This window comes from Panthera uncia, chromosome D4 (genome assembly GCF_023721935.1).
Source record: "Panthera uncia isolate 11264 chromosome D4, Puncia_PCG_1.0, whole genome shotgun sequence".
Taxonomy (NCBI): Eukaryota; Metazoa; Chordata; class Mammalia; order Carnivora; family Felidae; genus Panthera; species Panthera uncia.
In genome coordinates this window covers 11,122,444-11,133,538 of record NC_064807.1, presented here as the reverse complement: position 1 = coordinate 11,133,538, position 11,095 = coordinate 11,122,444, and the positions used below count along the sequence as shown (strand labels likewise).

The following is an 11,095-nucleotide window of genomic DNA, read 5'->3' as shown; positions in this document are numbered from 1 at the left end:
CATCCAGTGGAATGGCAGCTTCACATCTATCTAGTTACACTGTACTCATCATTCAGGTCATAGCTCAGACCCATTTCCTGCATGTGGCCAGCTTAACTATCTAGAACCAGGAAGGATCTGAGATTTTGCCCTACTGGAAAGATAACAATTCAGCCAGCTATAGTTTCGTGGTTGTGGCAGAAGACACAAAACGCTTGGGTCAGAGACAAAGGTGGTTTTTTTTACTCACAGCAATAGTAGTAGCTAGAGGATCAGCATTTTCATGCTGCTCACAAGATGTGCACAAGCACATGAGGGTCTCCTAGAGAATGATCTCCCAACACTGATAACCTACTGTATGTTGACATGGCCTTCCTTGCAGGCCCTAAGACGGTATTTCTCTAGACTGAGTAACGTACAAAGAAAGCTCTTCTGAAAAGACAAAGTCTAATAGATTTCCCAGGGTTCACTGTAACATTATTTAACTAATGTTACAAGTAAACCTAGGTATAGAGTCTCATTGTGCCCATAACTTTCACGTACTAGACAAAGTGCGGGGGGGGGGGGGGTTAAGTTAAATGTAAACCAAAACAAGAAATTCAATCAATTTTATGTTTATAATATTAAATTAACAGTTGGGAAATTATTGTTCTGCTCAAACTAAGTTGATAATGTAGGTACCGGGCATTTGGTACCATGATGCCTGAGTTTGAATCTATTGCTTTTGTTCTTAGGTAAAATCATATTAATAACAATACTGTTTTTCCTTAAAAAATTTTTAATGTTTATTTATTATTGAGAGACAGAGAGACACAGCATGAGCAGGGGAGGGGCTGAGAGATGGAGAGACACAGAATCTGAAGCAGGCTCCAGGCTCTGAGCTGTCAGCACAGAGCTCGATGCGGGGCTCGAACCCACAAACTGTGAGATCGTGACCTGAGCCGAAGTCGGACGCTCAACCAACTGAGCCACCCAGGCTCCCCAGTACTGTTTTCTTTACGTGAGCGTAATCATATCTTACATTTAACCAAATTAAAGGGCAATTTTAATGTTGCATTGCTTTATAAACTCTGAAAAGTTATCATACTCACGTTACAGTTTGTTAGCTCCACTGAATTATCAAAACCTGGACCAAATGCATTCTTGGATCTAATTACTGGTGGCATCAGCGGAGGGAAATAACGTCTCAAGATTTTTTCCCACAGCAGACGTCAAAAACAAATTTCTGGGTTTAGTACAGAGATCACAATCAGAATGTTCACAAAATCCTGTAAGTACTAGAAACAGAATATTTTAGGGGCACCTGGGTGGCTCAGTCAGTTAAGTGTCTGAGTCTTGATTTCGGCTCGGGTCACGATCTCACGGTTCGTGGGTTCGGTCCCCACATCGGGCTCTGTGCTGACAGCTCAGAGCCTGGAGCCTGCTTCGGATTCTGTGCCTCCCTCTCTCTCTCTCTCTCTTTCTCTCTCTCAAAAATTAAAAAAACATTAAAAAAAAAAAAAGAAAGAACATTTTAGAAACAATTTGATCTCAAGTCAAGTTTTCTTTATGTCACCAGCTCTAGGATTTCCACCTAGGATTTTCACACTCCTGTAAGACCTTTGCTCAGGCAGCGTAGCTAAGTGTCCTTTGCTGGGTCCTTGACTCCAGCATCTCACTTGCATTTTCCATCCACCGGCAGCAGTCACAACAGTGCGTTACTGCAAATCCCCGTCATTTTCACAACGGCAAACGTTGAGCCTCAATACCTAAATAAAAGGGGGACTAAAATCGTACTCTGGAAAAGGTTTCCAGGGGCCATTTATGACCCTACAGGTCTTGGACACGAGGACAGTGGCAGATACCATGCTATTAAGAGCCCATCCAACAGAGGCCAAACTCTAGAAGTCAATACAAGTCAAGGTCTCTAACTTGAGGGGATTGCTTAGCAATTACGTACACACAAAGGCCATATTATGTAGGATATACTTAAATCACTGTTTAGCTCTCATGATAAGAGGAAAACAACATTTAAATATCCTTACTGAGCACTGAGAACCAAGAATCTGTCTCCACACCCCTCGGGGTTCAAGGACCACAGTTTGAGAGACCCATCGGTCTAAAGCATCTTTGCCAGTAGTTCACTGTCTGGTCTTTCCTCATCCTTAGTTCCTTCCTGGCTATTTCCAATCCCCAGTTTCTGTTTCCTATCTGCCTCCCTGGTACTCACTCCTCACACAACACACTGACCTTTCTCCTCCCTCTTCTTCATTTCTGTTGTTCCTGTTGGAGCAGCTTCTCAGCCCAACACCTGGCCCCCTTCCTCCTGAGTGGACACTCTCTTGGCAATTATCCAGGATGCTTCGCAACAGTGACTGTTGTCCTCGACTCACCAAGACATCAAAGGGATTTGCTTAAAGTCACGCCTAGGTCAGGGAGCAAGGCCACCCCCTCACCTCCTTTTCCGTATTCCCCCCACATAGGCCTTGCTGAGTCCCTGAAGTCCTTACTACACACTGTGGGGGAGCGCCAATCTCTGAAAAGACCGAGTGCCAATATGGTGGGGTGGGGGAGGGTCACAGTACCTTTGTGGGTTGTTGTTTACTGAGCTCAGTAACATCTTTTAAAAACATTTTTTTGACCATCGTGGTAAAATATGCAAAACGTAAAAACTATCACTCCAATCATTTTTAAGCGTGTAGTTCAATAGAATTAAGTATGTTCGCACTGTTGTGCAATCACACTCCAGAACTTCTTCATCTTGCAAAACTGAAATTCTATGCCCGTTGAGCAACTCCCCCCCGATTTACCCCTCCCTCCAGCCCCTGGCAACCACCGTCCTACTTTCTACCTCCATGAATTGTATATATGTGGAATCATATAATTTTTGTCTTTTTGTGACTGGCCATTCTCCCCTTGACATAAAATAACACCTCCCCCCCACCCTCCCCCACCACACACCAGATTAGCCCTAGACAATCACTGGCCTAGGAAACAGCACATGGGGACTGTATGTTAACATCTTTCCTGTTCTTAACTCCCACACATCCTGCTTCCCATCAAGCTGCTCTGTCAACAAGTTGAAATATTAACTCCATTCCCTTTGGCTTCCCAGGCTGAAAGTGATTTGATTAAACCTGACAGAAATAACTCTTCTTATCCATGAAATGATGAGCACTGTTTTTTTTTACCCTTATTTGGGTGCTGGGTAAGAACTTTTGAGAAGCTGATGAAAATCGTGTACCCTTTCCCAGAAAAGTACGCAGGCATGCATACGTTTGCCTAGAGTTTCGGGGGTTTATAAGCCCTGACTTAATGTGAGTCCCCTCAAGAGCAGGCTCTAAGATGAGAATTTGGGGGCAAGTAGTTTATTTGGGAGGGAATCCCAGGAAACAGGGGGAGGTAAACCAGAGAAGGGAGGGAACCCAATAAAGGGTGAGTTTGTTAATTCGCAGGTGCCACTGTGGATAACAGAGGCTCATTTCGGCTGGAGACCCTCTGAGACAAGGTGCAGGACGTACCTGGGAAATCGGAAGTTAACTCTGCAGCGATCCCAGCCTGCTTTGCCCTTGGGGAAGATGGTCCTCCGGCCACAGAAAGTCCTAAGGCAGAAGAGACAGGTGTTTGAGAAGGCTTCAAGGTATATGGGAACCATTCAGTGAACCTGAAGGTGACCTTTGGGAGGGCCCGGGGCAGGTGGGTGGGACACTAACACGAATACGGATCCTGGGAAACTCATCCAGGCGTGCTCGTTAAGAGGCTCTGGAACAGGTTTACTAATAAACCTCCCAGCCGCAAGCGTCTGCTTCTCTGTTGAAGCGGTGGGTGGCTCACTTGTGCTCTCAGGCCTCCCTTTTTGAGCAGTTATTCAAGTGAGCCCTCCCCCCAGCAGCCTGTAACAGACATTCATGCTGACATTGCACCCCGCCTACACGGCCGAACGCAGCCTCATGTGCGCCTGTGATCCAGCTATCGTTACTTACCCCAGATGTTCGTTTCGACAATAGGGAGCAGCAGGGCCTGACTCAGGGGGGCTCACTGCTTAATTGCATATGGCTTATGAGAATGAAGTACACGGTGGGGATCTGCAAAAAGCTACCTGGAAATGGCCTCACTGCCAGGTCAGATCGGTTTCTCTGTCGTTCATTTCCTCGGCCTTATAGTTACAGCCCACAGAGGAGGTGGTCAATTTCATTAAACACCAGCCACAACATGGGGACATTAGTGATGAAAAAAATCACAAGCAGGACCATCAGGACTTTTTGGTGGTGGTTTTCCTAAACGTCACCTTGCAGCAGGTGGGACAGAGCAGGAACAATTAGATAGGAGGTGAGATCTCGCGTTCTGTGGAGGGTTGAATTGTATCCCTCCAAAAGGTACTGAAGTCCTAACCACAGTACCTCTGAATGTGACCTTATTTGGAAATAAGCTTTGCAGATAATTGAGTTAATGAGGTCATGAGGGTAGGCCCCCATGCAATACGATGGTATGCTTACAGTGAGAAGACATTTAGATCCAGAGACAAACACACAAAGAAGCAAGACAACGTGAAGACTCCGGGAGAATGCCATCTCCAAGCCAAAGAACACTTGAGCACAGACCCTCCCTCAGAGCCCTCAGAAGAAACCAACACTGCTGACATCTTGATCCCAGACTTCAGCCTCCTGAATGTGAGACGGTAAATCTCTTGTTATTTAAACTGCCATTTGCGGTTCATTGTTACAGCAGCCCCAGGAAACCGAACACAGGCTCAAATAAGAAAACAAACTCAAGGCCAAGTTTGGGGAGGGGTAAAGACGACAAAGAACACAAGATAGTTAAAGAGCACAGTAGGAAGTGAGATTGGGAGTCTGAACCATCACACCAGGTATCTCTGAGTCACTAGGAGTGAGGGACAAGGCTCAAGAAAGTTAAGAGTAGGTACTGGCCATCGGCGAAGGACACACGATCCATGAAAGGGCCTTGTTCTCCTTTCCTGGGAATATTCTCCACCTTCCTCCCCACGTTGTGGAGCTCACCCCTTGAAGAATTCTATATCCTCTCTCCCCCTTGCCCTGACTGTGTTGAAGGGCCTTCCGTTAACCCACGACACCTAGATCTTATCCCATCAGAGTATTTGTCCCTCAGCATTGTAACTGCTTTTCCAACGGTCTCCCAACTAGACTGTGACCTGTTTGAGATGAAGGACTGGGTCTTTTCCATTATTGCATCCCCAGCATCAGATACTATACCTGATGCATTACAGGGAGGCTCCATAAATGTTTCTTGAAGAAATGGGTGGATGGATGGATGGATGGATGGATGGAGGCACAAAATGCACGGATTTGATATTAAGACGAACATTAGCTTGCATCTTGGTGCTGTTTATTTATTTATTTTGGGGGGGGCTTGAGATGATTGTAGGATGCGGCATCCTAGGTAAGAACTTGGTCAGTAGGATGAGCACTGGGGAAGGCCTGTGACAGACTGAGCATTGCAACACCACGACTAGCGTCGTGGAGCATTCATTCACTTATCCATCCCTGCTCAAACATACTTGGAGCACTCTAGTGTTCCAGATGCTCCCTACAAAGATGGGGACTGCAAAATTCCCTCCACATATGGGTGGAGGGAGAGGTTTATAAATAAGGAAGGGCAGAGGATATATTCCCAAAGATATTTGCGGCCGCATTATTTATAATATCTGAACGCTGGCGTAAACCTCGGAGCCTATGTCCACAAGGAGAAATGGTTAAATATAATAAGGTATATTAATCTGATGGAATATCATGCAGCAAATAAAAAGAAAAAATCTTCAGGCAGTATTCCAGAGAAGACTAGTTTGGGGTATGAGTGATAGAAAACTTGCACTTAGAACAGACTAAACGGCAATGTATTTCCTTCCATGTCAAAAAGCCAGAGGGAAGCGGGTGTAAATGGCAGCTCCACAATCACCAGCTTGGCTTCTTCTCTCGCTGTTCCTCCGTCCATAGAGTGAGACTGCTCCTTCATGGTCCAAGAGTTGCTGCTAGAGCTCCAGCCATCACGTCTGCACTCCAGGCAGTAGGAAGAAGGAATGGATAAAGAAGGGGAAGTCTCTCTTATAGATACGGCCAAGAAGTTGCTCATGATGTGTCTGATTTCATCTGGAGCAGTCGGAGTTCAGGGAGGGAGACGAGTCATTTTGTGTGTTACAGGATAAAGGACTTCTTATGGAAAAATAATAACTTTTTCCTGCGTGGGAAGAGCTGTAGAAAGTTGGAGGGTCAGAGATGGCGTCACCAATTGGTCATTTTGAAAAGCCACGCCCATGAAGCTACCGGAAGGGAGCTGCAAAGGGGGAGTTCGTGGAAAGGTCTGAGGGAAGCTGCTACTACCTCTGGGGATCCGAGTCAAGCATCTGGAGGGGAGTCAGTGGCTGCTGTTGATCACCAGGGCCAGAAATTCCGAAGAGGAGCTGGGCATACAACGGAAGAGGGTGGGAGTGAGTTACAGCCGGAAACTGTTGGACACCTCTACAACCATCTGTCATCATAGCGGCCAACAAAATGACCATTGGAGAATAATGACCGCTGCCCTACTTCTGCCTCCTAAATTTCACATGGGTTCCTTTTTTGGCCAACTACAACCTGGAACCATACACGCAATGGAATTCTGGGAAATGGAGCTCCAAGTTTACAAGGTGGTGCCATACAAACGGCCACAACGCACTCCTCCCCCCTGGCGTGCCTATACAAGTCTCTCTCTTGTTTTAAACCACATTGAATTTTCAAGTAAAGACAACAGTAAAATCAGGCTTCTATATAACATGATGCAGCTGTCCCACGTACAGCTGGAAGATGCAAACCCTTTCCCCAAAAGAGGTATACACAGACACTCACGTGTCACTGCTGTCCCTCACTGGATGATGTTCAGACCTCTCCTAGCCGAGTTATGTGTCACCTTCAGCCCTGAATTTAAACACTGGGATATAAAGTTCACTGCTATTAACAATCCTATGTTAAAAAGTAGGAGAATTAGAAAAATTACAATGGATAATATTTATTATGAATATGTTCATATCAAAGCAAGGGACAGTTATAATACTACCTTCCTAGGAGAGCCTGGGGGACTCAGTCGGTTAAGCATCCGACTTCAGCTCAGGTCATGAACTCTCATGGTTCATGAGTTCGAGTGCCACATTGGGCTCTGTGCTGACAGCTCAGAGCCTGGAGCCTGCTTCCGGTTCTGTGTCTCCTCTTTCTTTGCTCTCCCCTGCTTGTGCTCCGTCTCTCTGTCTCTCTCTCTCAAAAATAAATGAATGTTAAAAAAATAAAAATAAATAAATACTATCTTCCTCATTTCTACAACTGGTCATGTAGTCATAGCTGGTACTTATTAGTTTTCTCTTTTGCTACCATAGTCTATTCTTTTTTTTTTCAAATTTTTTTTCAAGGTGTATTCATTTTTGAGAGACAGAGCACAAGCTGGGGAGGGGCAGAGAGAGACGGAAAGACAGAATCGAAGCAGGCTCCAGGCTCTGAGGTGTCAGTACAGACCCTGATGCGGGGCTCAAACCCACGAACTGTGAGATGATAACTTGAGCTGAAGTCAGACGCTTAACCGACGGAGCCACCCAGGCATCCCCATAGTCTGTATTTTCTTTTTCCTCAGCAAGCAGGGCAGCTAGTCATAATCTTGCATGATGGAGTGAAACAAGCCTTCGTTCCAGAACAGTCTGGGCCATTAGCAATCCTGAGTGTACTGGCTGTTGTAGTTTTCCATTAACATTTATTGCAGGACACAGGAAGGCTAACAGGCAGCCTAAAGGATCTCCTATCTTCCAGCCATACTCTTCCCTGACCTCACTTCTCCTTGATGGTCAGGATCTATCAATCACCCCAGTCAGCAAGTATGGAGACTGGTTGTTGTCGTTGCTAGTTTGTTCCTTGGCATGAGTTGCCTAAAATGATCAGTAGAGCATGTGAGGTTCCAGTCAAAAACCCACTGCTGTGTTTCCTAGTGGAAGCTTTCTCCTTTGGGATTTACCTTTAAATCAGTAGATCCCAAAGCTGTGGAACAAAAGCCAAACATTTTACTAATGGATCCCTAAGGACAGTAGAGAAAGGAGTGACTCCCATTTCTACCCCCTTGATTCCTGGCCACAAGAGAAACATCGCCATATACTGGCTGGTAATTTAGAGCATATACCGCATCCTGGTGGATGTTACCCTAGCAATGGAAAGTGTTGCCACAGAGCTGACGCCATAACTGAATTTCTTTTCAATCCAATTAAAAATCATATATATTTAAGGTATACAACTCGATGATTTGATGACTGTATACTTCTTAAGATATTTATCACAATCAAGCTAATTAACATATCTATCACCTCACACAGTTATAATTTTCAAGTGCATGGTGAGCACACTTGAGATCTACCCTCTCAGCAAATTTCAATTATACGATGCAATATTGTTAACTATATAGCCACATTGCTGTACATTAGATTTCCAGAATTTATCTTACACAACTGAGACTTTTACCCCTTAATCAACATCTCTCCATAATCTCCTTCCCCTGGCATCTGGTAACCACCATTCTTTGTTTCTAAGTCTGATAGTTCCAGATTCCACATACAAGTGAGTTCTGCAGTATTTGGCTCTCTGTGTCTGACGTCCTCTAGGTTCATCCATGTTGTTGCAAATGGCCATTCTAATAGGTGTAGAGTGGCCCCCCTCAACCCACACACAATTTTAAAATTAATATTGACTATTCCCCTAAAATGGAGTTACATACAAAATTTATCTCACATTGGCCACTTTTCTATTAATGAAGGAACTATATTTTCATAACCTGTTCCCCTCCCTTTAAATATTTGATGAAAAGAAAGCAAACGTTACCAAAGAAAATTCAAGAAATTAAAGGAAAATAGAATTGCCCTTCCTCAGAGAAGAAATTTAAGTCATCCTTGAGAAAAGTCTGGGTGATCCAAATTGTCTGGAACCATTTGTGATTTCTTTGGATTCAGTGATGGTTCTTTGCCCTTCCTTGCTTCCTTCCTTCCTTCCTCTTCCTCTTCCAACTCTTCCTTGTCCTCCTTTTCTTTTCTTTTTTTTAATGTTTATTTTTGAGAGAGAGAGAGAGACACAGACAGAGCATGAATGGGGTTGGGGCAGCAAGAGAGGGAGACACAGAATTTGAAACAGGCTCCAGGCTCTGAGTTGTCAGCACAGAGCCTGACGTGGGGCTCGAACTCACAACCACGAGCTCATGACCTGAGCCAAAGTCGGAGGCTTAATTGACTGAGCCACCCAGGTGCCCCTCTTGTCCTCCTTTTCTTTTTCTTTTCTTTTCTTTTCTTTTCTTTTCTTTTCTCTTTTCTTTCTTTCTTTCTTTCTTTCTTTCTTTCTTTCTTTCTTTTTGGTGGGAGATGGGGGAGAGTTGGGTAGATTTTTAATATAGAGTGAATTTCTCTAAGGATTCTAAGTCCATTCGGGTTGCTATTTCTTTCTGAGTCAGCCATACAAAATTGTATTTTCCTGGGAAATTATCCATTTTTTTCTAAACTTTTAAATTTGTTTGTTTAATGTTCACATGATTCCTTTATCATCATGATTTTTTTAAAGACACATTTATTCAGCATCATGATTAGACTATCACATTTAGCCATCAACAGCATGGGTGCAAAAAAAAAAAATCCACGTTAAAACCCTTTGTTGGAATGCTTTACACTTTCCACAGAACAGAAACTAAAGTCACCTGTTATACGATTAGTCACAGATGCAGCCCTCGAGTTGTTTGCGTATACACATGAGTATTGTCTAAAACATGTCTTCTTTGTAGCAGCTGGGCCCTGCCACCACTGTGCTCGGCTGACTTCACGAATCTGTTGTAACCTCTAGCTTCCCCGTCACGTCACTGGCCCTCCTCTCCTGCTAAGCTATGTTTCCCAGCAGTAAGCTTCCATTGCCAATGCCATTGCCATCTGCCGTTGCCATAGCTACTGATACTGCTGGAGCCGCCATTAGCCACCTTGGTTTCGTGGTTTGGCAAAGTACTGGCCTCAACCGCCACAGGGGCCAGAGCTTCTGTCTCCAAACTTTCCTCCTTTCATGGGTCCAATATTTGAAGATTGATTGGAATTGCCAAAATCATTATAGCGTCCACCACCTGCAAAACTGTCTCCATCGTTACCAAATCCAGTGTAGCCGTCCCCACTGCCACCATTTTGACCACCACCTCGACGGCCACCAAAGCCACCTCGCCCACTGAAGTTTCCTCCGTGACCAAAGTTCTCATTCGCACCAAAACCACTTCCACGACCACCACCGGAGTTTCCAGAACCACTTCGCCCTCCTTGGTTGGAGGGAGCACCTGTCATCTCTTGCTTAGATAGAGCTCTCCTAGCTTCACAGTTGTGGCCACTGAGAGCATGGTATTTCTGAATGACAATCTTGTCTACGGAGTCATGGTCATCAAATGTTACAAAGCAAAGCCTCTCTTCTGGCCACTGCCTCGGTCCGTCATGATTTCAGTCACTTCCATCTTCCCATACTGTTCAAAGTAATCTCTTAGATGATATTCTTCAGGGTCTTCTTTAAGGCCACCGACACAAATCTTTTTCACAGTTAAGTGGGCGCCAGGTCTTCGAGAATCTTCTCTGAGAGAGCCCTCTTTGGTTCCACAACGCTTCCATCCACCTTGTGTGGCCCTGCATTCACGGCTGCATCCAACCCCTCCACGGTGGCAAACGTGACAAGCCCAAAGCCTCTGGCGTCCTTGGTGTTTGGACGTCTCATTACCACACAGTCCGTGAGCATTCCTCTCTGCTCACGGTGGCCCCTCAGACTCTCATCGGTTCTTTCAAAGCTCAAACCTCCGATGAAAAGCTTCCGCGGCTGTTCAAACTCTTTGGGAGAGACTCTGACTTAGACATGATGGCGGTGGGAGGGGAGACTTTAACCGTGCTTACTCACCGGTGTCCGAGGGCAGAAAAGTCCTTTATTATTTTAATATCTGTTTTATCTTAGTTTATATTCCCTGTTCAATCTTAATACATATATATATAGTAAGTGCCATATATATATATATATATATATATGCTTATATGCTTAATATATATACGTATTAACGTGGAACAGGTCATTATAAAGCATATATATATATATATATATGA

At 44.6% G+C, this 11,095-nt stretch overlaps 1 long non-coding RNA gene and 1 pseudogene across 1 annotated transcript; one reads left to right on the top strand and one right to left on the bottom strand.

The window, feature by feature from the left end:
* Positions 1–3,525: 3,525 nt before the first annotated feature.
* On the top strand, positions 3,526–4,661 carry LOC125924796 (uncharacterized). The gene is made up of 2 exons (XR_007458581.1): positions 3,526–3,598; positions 4,457–4,661. It is a non-coding gene; the product is annotated as an uncharacterized LOC125924796 (long non-coding RNA).
* A 4,641-nt stretch (positions 4,662–9,302) lies between these two features.
* On the bottom strand, positions 9,303–10,855 carry LOC125924748 (heterogeneous nuclear ribonucleoprotein A1-like; annotated as a pseudogene).
* Between the last annotated feature and the right edge of the window lie 240 nt (positions 10,856–11,095).